Below are 13,630 nucleotides of genomic sequence, written 5' to 3' on the forward strand. Positions count from 1 at the left end.
AAGAGTTAAAGAGACTAATAAAAGAAGCCAAGAGACTATGAGAATTTCATATCAGTAAACAAGTCTACAGATTGGTAGAATAAATAACCGCAAGGAGAAGGGAGTCATTCTGCAAATATATGTTAGTTTTCCTAGTGGCAGTGTCAGATAGGATAGGTTTGGACAACAGACTTTCTTTTGGACATTCACGACAGACTAGCAACTTAGTTAGAAGTATAGGCGGGAACCACCCATAGAGATGGGGGGAAAGATGGTAATTTTTTCTTTATTTGATACAAAATTCATGAACCATGTCCTCACAGAGTCTGTGTCCACCTCCAGACTCGCCACAATGCCTAAACTGCTTCCATTGCCCAGGAAGCAGTATCAATGTGGTGCCTAGATGATTCCCTTAGGTCCTGCACTATCAGTATTGCCTCTACCAAGCCAGACTTCAAGGATGCAATTCTCAGGAGGGAGATATTGTATAAATTAGGACATTTGTACCATAAATTGCTGGTTGGCAGCTGATAGAATTGCATCAGCATTGGCTTGTCGCAATTGGAAAATACTGTTTGACTAAACCTCTTTGCCATTAGCCTCCAGTCTTTTTTCTCTTTACATAGGGGAGATTAGAACTGACCCACAAAAGAAGTAGATACTGAAGACCCAACCATAAAGGTGGCAGCTGCCACCACTGAGGTTTGCATTAGCTTGTAAATGAAGATATCTTGCTTCAGTTGTTTTGCTTGTTACCACTGTAGAATGGGACAGTCTTCCACAGTTTCTTCGCTACAGCCAATGTGCCTTTTTGAATTGATAGAGCAGATGCATCTTTATTTAATACAAAACACCTGAAAGTACTCCAGGCTCAATCATAATCTCCACCATTATTGGAAGACTAAAGAACACCTGGACTGGGCGACATACAGCTGTGAAAGCCTTTGGCCGACAAGTGGTTCTTCATCATTGTTGTAATCGTCATCTGTATCTCGTCTTAGAGCTTGAGCGCAAGATCTGCAGCTGCTGAGCCGGATGCTAAATCAGAGATGATTAGCAATCCTGGGACATACAAAGTTGTCCGTCCGAGGGGCTTGTTTCCACAATGGGTGTTGTGGTAGGTAAAGCCTTCGGGCCTCTACATCATAGTAGGCTACAGGCTCTGACTGGCCCATAGGCAATAGGGCAATGCCCAAAATGCTAGTGTGGGACAGTTTTTCTGGTCAGAGTGGCACACTTTTTGGGACAGTTTGATGAGCTACTTCACCATGCAGCAAGTAGCTTTGACCATTGTTACTGAACAAAAATTCTTTAAAATGCACAATTTGCAACACATTTTGTCAAAAACTCCTCCTTGGGTACTACTATCTGTCACAAATGGAATGAATTGCCATTTGCAACCGTGGGCCACTTTTTAATTGGTGCCCAACACAATTGTATGCCCAGTCCAACCCTGGTAAACCGAGTCAGCTGCACAAGTATTGTCGGTAGAATTATTCCTAAATAAGGTTTTTAAAATACCCCACGCATGAGTTCCGAGTGTATAATCTGCAGGAAAACAAATCTGTCCTCTGAGGAAGACTAAGCTGTAGGAGTCCATGATGCAGATGATTACGGTGGTGTCCAGCTTGAAGTGTGGGCCTGGTACCACATTGGATGCTTGACAGCGGTCCGGCCTTTACCCTCAAGGAAGAGGAGGGAATCTGGTAAGATGTCTGGCATATTGTGACTGGGGACCAATCCACCCTTACAAAGGATTCTTTACTCGCTGTCAAAGGTAGTGGAACCTGTGGATTATGGGAGTTTAAGTAATCCACCGACTCCGGTGAAGATATTTCTGAACCTGTTCCCACCTAGCAAGACAGATGGCTCTACTGGCTTCTGACACCTGCCTGCCATTTTGTGGGGGCTATGACATTTTTCCTTAGGCCACCGAGGTACTTGAAATCTTCATCTTCACCTGTGGGTTATCTGTGGATTTTAGCAAATCAGATCCTTTGTGTATAGTTGAAGTGGCCTTAGTTTTATAGGCTAAGCTCTGCACTCAAGTGAGACAGGCTCAAGGTGTAGTTCAACTTAACAGGCTAGGGTGAGCCCTCGGGAGAAGCCTGAGCAGTGTTTTTGGAGCCCTAGTGTAATGGAGGTGCCGAAATGAAGATGAGGTACCAACAACTGAATGTAGTAGGGGCAGCCCTCCCCCCCACACTTAAAGCCAGGCAGAGAAAATCTTATGGAGTGATTTAGCATTGTAAGTGTGTGAAAATAGAACTCATAGGGTTAATAGACATTAGTACTTTAAATGGTGTTATATTTATAAAGTCGAAAATGCTTTTATCATGGTTTAGTAAGTAGGCAATGTACAGAATGCATAGTAGGAAAATTATTACTTTTTTCTATACCCAGACAGAAAAGAACTCTACCATTTATGTACCCGACAATGCCTTTATATGAGTAAAAGGAATGTATTAAATGGAGACAGTGGCCACATGAGTCGGTCCAGAGTTGAACAATTCAAGGCCGCCGTGCCTTGCAGGAATCAGATAAGCAGTCTGAAACCAGACAGTTAATTAGGTTATGTCTGAAATTGTAGCCAAGGGAAGCAGCTGCATGACCATATTTGGGGTAGTGTGGCTGGGAAAATCCTAGCATGGGTGCCAGAATGTATTTCAATTTGAAGGTTTAAACAGATAAGAATTAATTGCCAAGTCCAGAGTATAGTCATCAGAGAGTTTTGCCTGGACATGTTTCGAAAAGGGATGAGGTTCGATTCTTTTGCTCTGAAAAGTATAAAAAGGAAGCTCAGTTTTCAGAAGGGGGCAGGGGTTTGTGTACTTGACAACAATGCCAATTGTGTCAGTCTGGCGTGAATAAATCTAAAGTCTTTTGTGAACCTGACTCCGTCTCCCTGCCTGATGCTTGAAATACTTTGCTGAAATTCCAGAGAGCCCTAGAGAGCAACAGAGGGCCCCAGAACATCAAGGAGAGCCTGATAGAATGGAAGAGGTGAAGAAAAGCATGATCGGGGTCTTAGTACCTCGTCTACACTAGGAGTGAACTCTGAGACGTCGTAGACCTCAGGCTTACCGAAACAAGGCCTCGGATCCAACTCTGGTGTCGGGTCCTGTAGGATTATTTAGCGTGTTTTGGGAGCACAGCACCATTGCATGGGATTAATGTATTGCTATAATGCGGTACAAGTAATTGCACCATTTTTTTCTCCCGAAATGCCTCTGTTGCAGGAGACACAGAGGATTAATGAACTAATATAATTAACAGTACTAACCTGATCTTAATTTATTATCATAATGTGTTCTCCAGTGCAAAATGAGGTGGGAAAAAAACAGGCTCTGAAAGTCATTTAAACGTGCACTTGGATTCATTTTTTTTCTCTGTTCACTGTGTTAGCTGGATGCGAAGTCTGCATGCCAGGAAATGAGTAGATACCGTTTCTAAATCGTATAAACCAAGCCATTGTTAAAAAAGGAGGATAGATTATTGTGCATTTTCATTGGTGACACGTCACCTGAAGGGCTGTAACAGAGGTCTCTTGGTACATTTCGGGGAGGAAGAAAGGCAGAGGACATTTTACACATCTCCGGGGAAGACCTGGATGGAGTTTCTATGGGATTTCCTGATTGAGAGGTGCCGTCCCAGTCCATTGCTGACTTTCCCAGACTGAAGATTCCAGTCGATAAGCACCGGCTTGAGAGACCCCAGATCAGAACTGCAGGTCCTCACTGGGGTGCTTTGAAGGAAAGCCTTGAGCCATTTAAAGAAAGCGACCAGTACGGGGAGTTCACGTGCTAAACAGCTACAATTCGCTGGTAATTATCTTGTATGAAAGCGAGGGTGCGATATGTGCATGAGACCTATTTTAGACAGGCAGTGTAGCGATAGCTTTTCCCTGTGTTTAAATGACACATTTTAATGTTGCCAGCTGAAGGCAAAACAAACGATGTAACTTTTTCTCTCTCTTGTGCAAATATGAAATGAAATTCGTAGTGTTCTTGCATTTTGTCTTTCTCATGTTTTTATTTCAGAAGAGGATCGTCTCACGAATGGTAATGTATCATTGTAAAATGAAATTGTGATAACACAGTCTGCCGAAGAGTATTTTTGTTTGTTTCATTTGGAGTCTAAAAAAAATATTATGCCATAGAGGGAATGATGCTTAAAGCGCCAAGTTTCTATGCAGATAAAGTAATGGTATGAGCAATTATAAATAGCTGTGTGCGTGGTTCCATTCAGTGTATATATGTGTGTGTGATTTTTGAGTGGAACATAATGAAATAGTTTGCTGGACGTATATGAGTCAGCAGAAAGAGAGGCCTCTGGAAATAGTTTCACTAATGTAAATAAATTAGTGATTATACAACATGTTAATGTGAATACTTTATGGAAGCATAGCTCGCTGGTGTAGATAAATCAGTGATAACAGCCATAAGTGGCATTCCATATGAAAATGTGGTGTTCTTGAATAATGTAGAAGCCTGAGGCCTCTAGAGATCACAAGAACAGTCTAAACAAAAGAAAGGGGTTTTGTATGTTGGGGCCACAAATAAAACAAAGAAATGATGCTCATCACTATACCACAACGAAATGCATACCAACTAAATGTATCTGTGTACTGAAATAATGCATATCCATTATATTACTATAATACCAAACCCAATCTGAATGCAAGGAGTGATTATTGCTGAATTACTTTATTTTTGGCGGTAAGAAAATAACGCTAGGCCCCAAATCTACACAAAATACCCTACATATTTATGGTGCATTGCAGGCCGGGAAAGTGATCATAGAGCACCTACTGGGCATGGCAAGTATGTCTCACACCGCCATCTGTACATTAAAGGGAACCCATTTCATAATAGCAGTGTGTCACTAAAAACGAATTTCAGAATGTCTCAAAGGGAAACCACATTCTCAGACCTAGTGCAATATTTAGGGGCAAAATTATTCGCACATGGGACGTGGTCATCAAACAGTACCTCAGAATGGCATGACCGCATTCAGGGTGAGGTGCAGAAAGAAAAACTAGACAATATTTTTGCAGAAGGCAGCATTATTCAGGTCTGCCTTCTAAGGTTGTTAAATGCAGCCGATAAAAATGCATAGAAAGACTGTTTGATACGGCTATGCGCCAAAATCTGGTTTATTTTGAATAGGTCCCTGCCAATGCAAGAACATGACACCCAGCAAATTAACAGGTTAAAGACCGACTTAGATGGGGCAAGTAAAAATCAGGAAATGTTAAGAGCAGAATTGGATGTATGCCAAAAAGACATGCAGTTAAAATGCAAAGATTTTGATGTTCAATTGTCCAAAAGCAAGAAACAATTTGAGGACAGTGAACAAGAATTGGTACACTTAAAAGCATTGCTGGACCACATTAGACAAGATAAAGATGAGGTTGTGTCAGAGACGCAGATTTTACAAAAAGAACATTATGAGAAAGAAAGTGACTTCCAAAATGCAGAACAGGAAATGGTTAAAATGCTTCAGGAAAGAGACAAGAGGAATAAAGAATTTAATGAGTGCCAAATGCAAATGTGCGACATGCAGGAGGTAATTATTAAAATGAGTGATGAAAACAACTATTTGCAAAACGAAGCAAACAGGCTCCTTAAAAAGTGTAAGGACTTAGAACAGCAAATGTGCATTCCCATGTCCCAGGAGAGGCGGCAGGTACCACATTCAGTGACTGGGCCGGTGACTGAACTTGGTCGCAGCGCCTTTGGGGGATTTGATACTCCCATTGGGGGCCGCCACCAATCCCATACACCTGGAACCAGGGTTGAGTCACCAAGTAGTGCAATCCATGTATTGCAACAAGTAGCCCCATAAAGATAATGAAATCCATTAAAGCCCTGATCAAACCATTTAAAAAAGGAGGGGAATGGTGCATAGAGGATCACTTAGAAGCGGTTCATGACATTTTTAAAGCACTACAGATACCTAGGGAACAGTACAGGCAATATTTTCATTTAACTTTAGATACCCCGACGGCCAGTATTATAAGAGGATTGAATGAACAGCAGAATATGACATGGGCGGAGTTCGAAAAAGAGATCAGGCGTCATTTTTCTCCTTTCCAGTCATTGCAGAAGGCAAAGAAAGTCGCTTACACAATCACTGCTGGGCCTAATACATCCCCTCGCCAGTTTTTACAAGACTTAAAAAGAGCATTTTCTCGCTTTGATGCATCTTTTGACCCCAATTCCAATGAGTTTAAAACTGCCTACTTCTATGGGCTGCAGAAAGACATCATATCCCAATTGGTCTGTGAATTTGACCGTGACAAGTTCCTGGAATGGATTGTATACCAAAGCACAAAACTATATGAGGTACTATATTGTTAGGGTAGAGAAAGTGATAAAATAAGAGATACTAGACCTAAATCTAAAGAACCCTCAGCAACAGTGATGGAAATCAGGTCAGCCAAAATGTCCCTTGAGTTTGCTCAAAGTCCAAGTAAAAATAATTTGGCACCTGAACAGAGGGGTAATCAACAAAAGTCATCACACACTGCACCAATGTTCCAATCACATGATCCTAGTAATAGGGAGAGTTACATCAGCCCCAGGTACTTAGGAGATAGGCCCCGGGCAAGCTATCGACCTGATATGTCAGGTATGAACAATAACCAGAGACAAAATCAGGATCAAAGAAATGATGGTCCTTATCAGACATTGGGGACACAAAGCAGATTTGATCCCAATACCATGATATATGGTAATCAGGATAGACCCCGATATGTGGATCGATTTGCTGATAATGGGAATCACCATAAGGGCCAGTACCCACAACCTGAGAGACAAGACATGAGACAGAACATGAACTACACTTCACGTCAGTACAATGATTCCCCACCAGGGGACTACAACGAAAGGATGGGTGTACCCCGCCCCCCTCCGCAAATGAATCAAGAGTTCAGGAACCATCCCAATAGAAATCATTCTCCTGAGAGGTATCAGAATAGATCCAATCATGGGGAAAACAGCCAATATCGATCTAGGCCAGAGAGAGAGGATTCTAGAGAGATGGAAAGATTCCAGTGCCTCGAGGCCCAAGTGAAAATGTTGGCTGAGCAAATAGGAAAGCTCTGCACAACACAAAAACAGTCATCAAAGGAGGGGGCAGATGGCCATAGCAATGATTGGGGGGCTTCTGAAAAATGACTAAGTACTTATGATATCTGCAGCGCTAAAAAGACAGTTTGCTCTGATGTAATTTTGCATAATGACTCTGAGATGCCTAATGATTTAAAAGTGAAAATACCAGTACATGAACATGTAACAGAAAATGCAAATACTTCTAAAAGAGAGGTACGGTTTAACCTAGGACTAAATCAAACATTGGCGATATGTACAAATGAAATGGGAAAACCTGAAAATCCAAAAGAACAAAGACTGGTTTAAGAAAAATGACTCATGCATGGGGAATAACAGTGAACCGGGGGTAAGGGGTGATGGTATAGCTCCTTCCCTGGGCAATCCAAACAATGACCAAACACAGGCAGGAAAAAGAAATACTCAAAAGGAGGGTACAGGTCAATCACCTGAAGAATTCTTTAAACCACATATTTTTGAAGAGGTTAAAAGGGCTGGTACCATACTGGATAATCACAAATGCACAGAATTAGACAATGACAAATTGCCAAGGGATGTTGTTACACATGTTCAGTTGGAGGGTTGTAATGTGACCTCTGATGATACCTGGATGGATGGGCGAACGGTGGCCACACTCCAAAAAACCTCTGAACATGGGGAAATGAATTAAGTCTCTCAAACAGGAATGAGCAAAAAGGAGGGAAAAATGTCTTTCCATTTACCGATGTGATTAGCCAAAAGTGAAAAAGGCCCGAGAAAGGTGAGCCCTGAAATCAGTAAGAATTCGCATTTCCTATGTGTGTTAGAGGAAGTTGAAGACAGGTATCATGTTCCCATCATTGTGGAAGAAAAATGCCATACATTTGCAATGATTGACACTAGCGCACAGGCCACAATTATGTTTAAAGAATTAGTAAAGAGTATCAATGAAGGGAGATCCCCGCAGAATCAGATCACAGTAAAGGAGAATCAAGGTCCAGTGCATAATTTTAACAGGGAGGAGGTGCCTATTATAGGCGCCACCGAGGTTGACATACAGATAGGTAAACACAGAATGAAACAGGAGGTATTGGCCACATCCATTTGTGATATTCCATTTCTAATGGGAACAGATTGCCTGAAAAGATTATCTCCGCTCATAGATGGGGTGAATGGAGTACTGTGTTCCTTAACCAAAAAACCATTGAGACCTAAGAAACTAAAATCACAAAACAGCAATATAAATGAATGTCACACTGTTGCAAAAACAATGATGCAGTGGAGGTGTATCTCCAGAATAGTTGCATACCTAGCGTCACTGTTATATTAATGTGTCAAGACAAGATGCAGAGTGAAAATAAAAAATGACCTGTACAAATATACGTAGACCCAAGGAAAGAATGGCAAAATGCCATAGATGAGCACACCTTATGTTTTTATTTAAAAGAGAAGACATGCAAACAGAATACTGCTCCTAGAGCAGGTTCAGAAAATCACATTACCACTCTTGCTGAAATACACATAGAAGATGAACAACCATGGGTTCATGTTGGGATAAATGACTATTCTAAACAATAAAAGCCACTTTAGCGCTTGAACAGGAAAGGAGCTTCATTAACGAGAAATTGTTGCAAAAAATAATGGAAAGGGAGGAGATCCCGAAATTTAGGATTAAAAACCAGTATGTCTCTGGTTTGGACGGTCCAGACTTTGAAAACCGAATTGCAGGTAGATGCATGCTGAAAATTAGCATTGGACAAAAAACAATTTACCATAATGTTTGGATAGTGTGTGGAACACAAAATGACTTACATGGGCAATGACATCATGCACAGAATGTGTATGGTGCTAGATTTCCTTAATCAAAAGATATGGTCACGCATAGGTGGGCCGGCACCTGAATTTGAAGACAAAAGAAGGGCTTATCATTGGGCACAGCTGGTCCCTTATGCAATTGAATTACAAATGAGGAAAGATACTGTTATCCCTGCATTCACAAAGCAGTTTGCAATAACACTGAAATGCAAAAATGGACAGCAGATGAAAGATTCTGATGCATTTGTGTGTCTGAATGAATCCATAAAACAGCAGGGCCTGGATTATAAATACATTCCATTGGTAGATGTGGGTGAAGGGTCTGTAAAAATTATGGTGAGTAATAAAGGTTATCAGAATATTCATTTAGAGGAAAACTCCCCAGTAGGGATGGCCATACAAAAATCACATTACACAGCTGATCTAAATAACATGGTGATTGGAAATATCCCTGAAAAGTATGTAGATGCTAAGGGCGAATTGCCAGAATAGCTGGACTCTCAGCCCAAAGGGATATTTAAAATTCATTCTGTGTACCCTTATGATTCAAGCGAGACAGTGTGCTGTCATCAAGAGGATTGCATAACATTTAACTTAAATGAAAGTGAAATAGAAAATCAGCCCATTGAAGTGGAAGCTGATATGCCAAAACATTTAAATGTGGCAGCTTTACAAAGACACAGCCACACAATTGGAGGAAAGCGCCAACATTCCCATGCCAGAACATTTTCCAGAATTCCCCAAAATGGTAGAGGAGCAGATTTTGTTAGCGGATGCATGCGACAACGAGGAGGATAGGAATGAATTGAGGAAGATATTTATGGAGTTTAAAGATGTATTTGCAAAAGATGCTTTGATTGTGGGCTAACTAATTTACATGTGGCCACACTTCCGGAAGGGTGTAGCAGAAGCCCAGTATTTGTACACCAGTATAGACTACCGCTGGCATGTTTAGAATCATTGGCAGAGATTATGAAAAATTTGGAGTCGCGGGGAATCATCAGGCCCATTCATAGCACATCCAATACACCTATATAAGGTGTGTTAAAACCAAACGGTCAATGGCGACTGTGTGCAGATTTCAGAGAGTTAAATAAAAGAGTGCCAGTATCCAGATGGCCACCGCCGTTCATTGATCAGGGATTAGCTCAGGTACATGGTTCAAAAGTGTTCACCACATTAGATCTCACCTCTGGATATTGGTGTGAACAATCGGCAGAGGAGATACAGAATTTATTTTCCTTTTCATTTGATAAGACTCAATACGCATGGGTTAGAACTCCATTCGGGTACGTCAATAGTGGGAGTGAATTTGACATATTTTTGAGGAAGGCTATGCCTGATGCAGCAGAAAGAGGAACCATAATTTATGTGGATGATGTCCTGATAAAAAATGAAAGCTTGAAAAGCCATTTTGATGAAATAAGACATGTTCTTGGCCAATTGCAGAAAGCAGGCGCCAAAGTAGCTTTACAAAAAGCACAATGGTGCAAGAAAAAGGTGAATTTTCTAGGCCATGAAGTGACTGAACATGGACTAAATCCACAAAAGAAGAAAATAGAGGCCATACAGAAACTAAAAGATCCTAAAAATGTGAAAGGGGTAAAAAGTTTATTAGGAATGACAGGCTATAACAGAAAGTTCATTGAAAAATATGCTGAAATCACCCAACCATTGACTAAACGGCTTAATCTGAATACACCCTGGAAATGGGAAAAAGAGCAGTCTGAGGCAGTGGCTAAATTAAAGGAATGTCTTATAAAGGCACCATGTTTAGCATATCCCATAAAGGACAGGGTTTTCTTTATAGAAATAGGTTTCTCTGAACATTGCATGTCAGCAGTGTTATCACAAAAACATGATTTGAATCACAAAACCATTGTGTATGCAAGTATGGCATTTTCCCAAGTTGAAATTAAATTCAATGAATGCGAAAAGGCCCTATTAACCACTGTGTGGGCGCTACAACATTTCCGCCCCATTGTTCAGGGAGAAAAGGTGATTATTGAGACAAATCATCAACCTTTGCAATTTTTAGAGAGTAAAAGAATTAGGTCAGGTAATTTAGCGCAGTCCAGAATCACTTCATAGACGCTAGCATTACAGGGTTTTCCTGTAGAAGTGAGATATGGCCAAAATAAAAAATAAACCAATTGCTCAAGGTTTAGCAGATTTACATGACTGTGCAGCTGAACCAGTATCAAATGAAATAGAAGTGGAACCTAATTGCCAGGAATTTGAACAATCACCACATAAAGCTGTTGATGAAAAAACATGCAAAGACTTGCCAACTGTATATGTTGATGGTTGTGCCTTTCACATTGAAAAGGACAGTGATAAACAATTAGTGTCAGGAATAGGGAATGTCTGGTTGAAGTGTGAAGGTGTCCCGCGTATAGGGATGAGAATTGGTGCTAGGAGCAGTCAGGTAGCGGAATTGGCAGCCATTTATAAAGCAATTGCTACTCCAGTTGATAATAAATTCAGTGAAATTATCCTGGTGACTGATTCTGATTACGCACAAAATAGCTTTGTGGAATATTTACCTGGCTGGAAAGCGAGAGGCATGATTACATACAATAAAAAGCCACTTAAACATGGAAAAATGATACAAGCCATAAACAAATTGGTGTCAGAAAATGATTTAACAATATATTGGAGGAAAATTTGTGGGCATTTGAAAACTCCAGGAGAGGATAAGGAGGGAAATAAGGCAGATCATCTGGCTAAAATTGGTGCTGTGATGGGAGAATTGCTACCTATTGAACATTTACTGGGTGAAATACAAATTGATGCAGTAACACGTTCTAAAGCGACAAAGGAGACAGATCAACCAGTGGTACAGTGGAGTTATGATACACCAGATCAAGATCTGATTGAGGCACAAAAGAATGATCACATTTTGGGAATCTATTATAATCATTTGATAGATCCTGAACAAAACCCTTAAACAGAAAATTATTGTATGGGAAAAGAAGAGTTGAGGGTGCTATTAAAGAATAAAAAACGAATAAGACTACAAAATGGACTCATGATTAGAGAGTCCAAACAGGACAAATACAGTGGGTGGTACCCCTTTCATTCAGAGGGTTAATGCTACACCATGCGCATGATGCTATAACTGCAGGCCACAGAGGCTCGCAGAAAACAATGGAAATACTAAAAGATTATGCTTATTGGCCACATATGTCCAAAGATGTAGAATTATATACTAGAGGATGTCTAGTATATGCCCAGTTTAAACCTGCTTCACCAATGCATAGAGCTCCATTAATGAAAAGAGGCCTAACTCTTCCATGGTCAGATTTGCAAATAGACTATGTAGGGCCTGTAAAGAGGTCGAGCAGGGGGAACCGGTATATTTGAAGTGTGGTATGTTTGATGTCGAAGTGGATTGAGTGTATTCCTGCACCAGATTGTAGTGCGCAAACAGCAGCCACATTGCCGGTGAACCATGTGTTTTCAAGATTTGGGTTGCCACAAAGAATAGAATCAGACAGAGGAAGTCATTTTACAAGTGCTCTAATGAGTAAGCTATGACAAATATTGGGTGTGAAGAGAAAGCTACATATTGCATATCGGACGGCTTCTTCAGGTGGAATTGAACGCAGCAATAGATCTGTTGTGGACATTTTAAAGAAATTCGTGGCAGAAGCAGGTTCCAGCTGGGATTCACGCTTACCTTTGGTTCTGATGGCAATCATATCAACTCCTGCCAAAGCGACAGGTATTAGCCCTCATGAAATTTTGACAGGTAGGAAAATGGTGTTACCACAACACCTGCTATACAGGACACATGAACAAACACTTGTGAGTGCATCCACAGTTCATGAATACATTGATGAACTGAGGAAGCATTTACAACATGCATTTTCTTTTGTACAGAAAAATTTATAAAGAGCTGCTGACAGTGCAAAGTCATATTATGATAAAAAGACGTCAGTAAAAGAATATTGTGTGGGCGATCTGGTGTATAAATTTCATTTTGGAAAAGGTAAACAGAAAAATTCCAAATTTCTAGCAGCCTGTCAGGGGCCATATCGAATTATAGATAAGGTCTCTCCTGTGGTCTATAAAATTTTGAAGACTGAAGGTGAAACAGCAACAGAGCAGTTTGTTCACGTAAATCAAATAAAACCATGTCACCCTAAACATGAGATTAAACAACTTGAGCGTGTAGAAGCAGATAAAGTCCCTTGAACATAAAAAAGTAAAGTGAATGGGTCTATAGTCAATAGAAGTGGCAGAGAAGTTAAATAAAGATGGTTGATTATGATAATGGCACATAAACACTGTAATATATGTAAATATATATAAAAACAATGGAAGCTAAAACGTATGGAATTGGTGTGAAAATGTATTAAATATTGAATGCTGTTTTATGTAGGTTTGTTTTCTCTTTAACCTATGTTTAATTTCAGAAAGCAAGAGGAAAAAGGGCGAAATATTTTACAAAGCATGTTTTATTTTTGGTAAAAGGGTGAAGTTAGTATTGTGCTATGTACTCTTTTCTATTTGGTTTAGAATATTAACATATTTGTACCGGAGGTCACGGGAGACGGAGTCCCCTGGATGAAGATCGAATGCCTGCCTGCCTCCGGGTGGAGGAGAAGACAACCGGAATGCCAAAAAGTGATGACTCCTATGGGGAAAGGATCCAAGAGTGCCAAGATGGAAGAGTACCCGAATGGACCAAATGATGTGACATCGCTGGTCGGGACATATCAGAGGCAGACAAGTGTCCT

This window comes from Ambystoma mexicanum, chromosome 9 (genome assembly GCF_040938575.1).
Source record: "Ambystoma mexicanum isolate Mex_15411 chromosome 9, UKY_AmexF1_1, whole genome shotgun sequence".
Classification (NCBI taxonomy): domain Eukaryota; kingdom Metazoa; phylum Chordata; class Amphibia; order Caudata; family Ambystomatidae; genus Ambystoma; species Ambystoma mexicanum.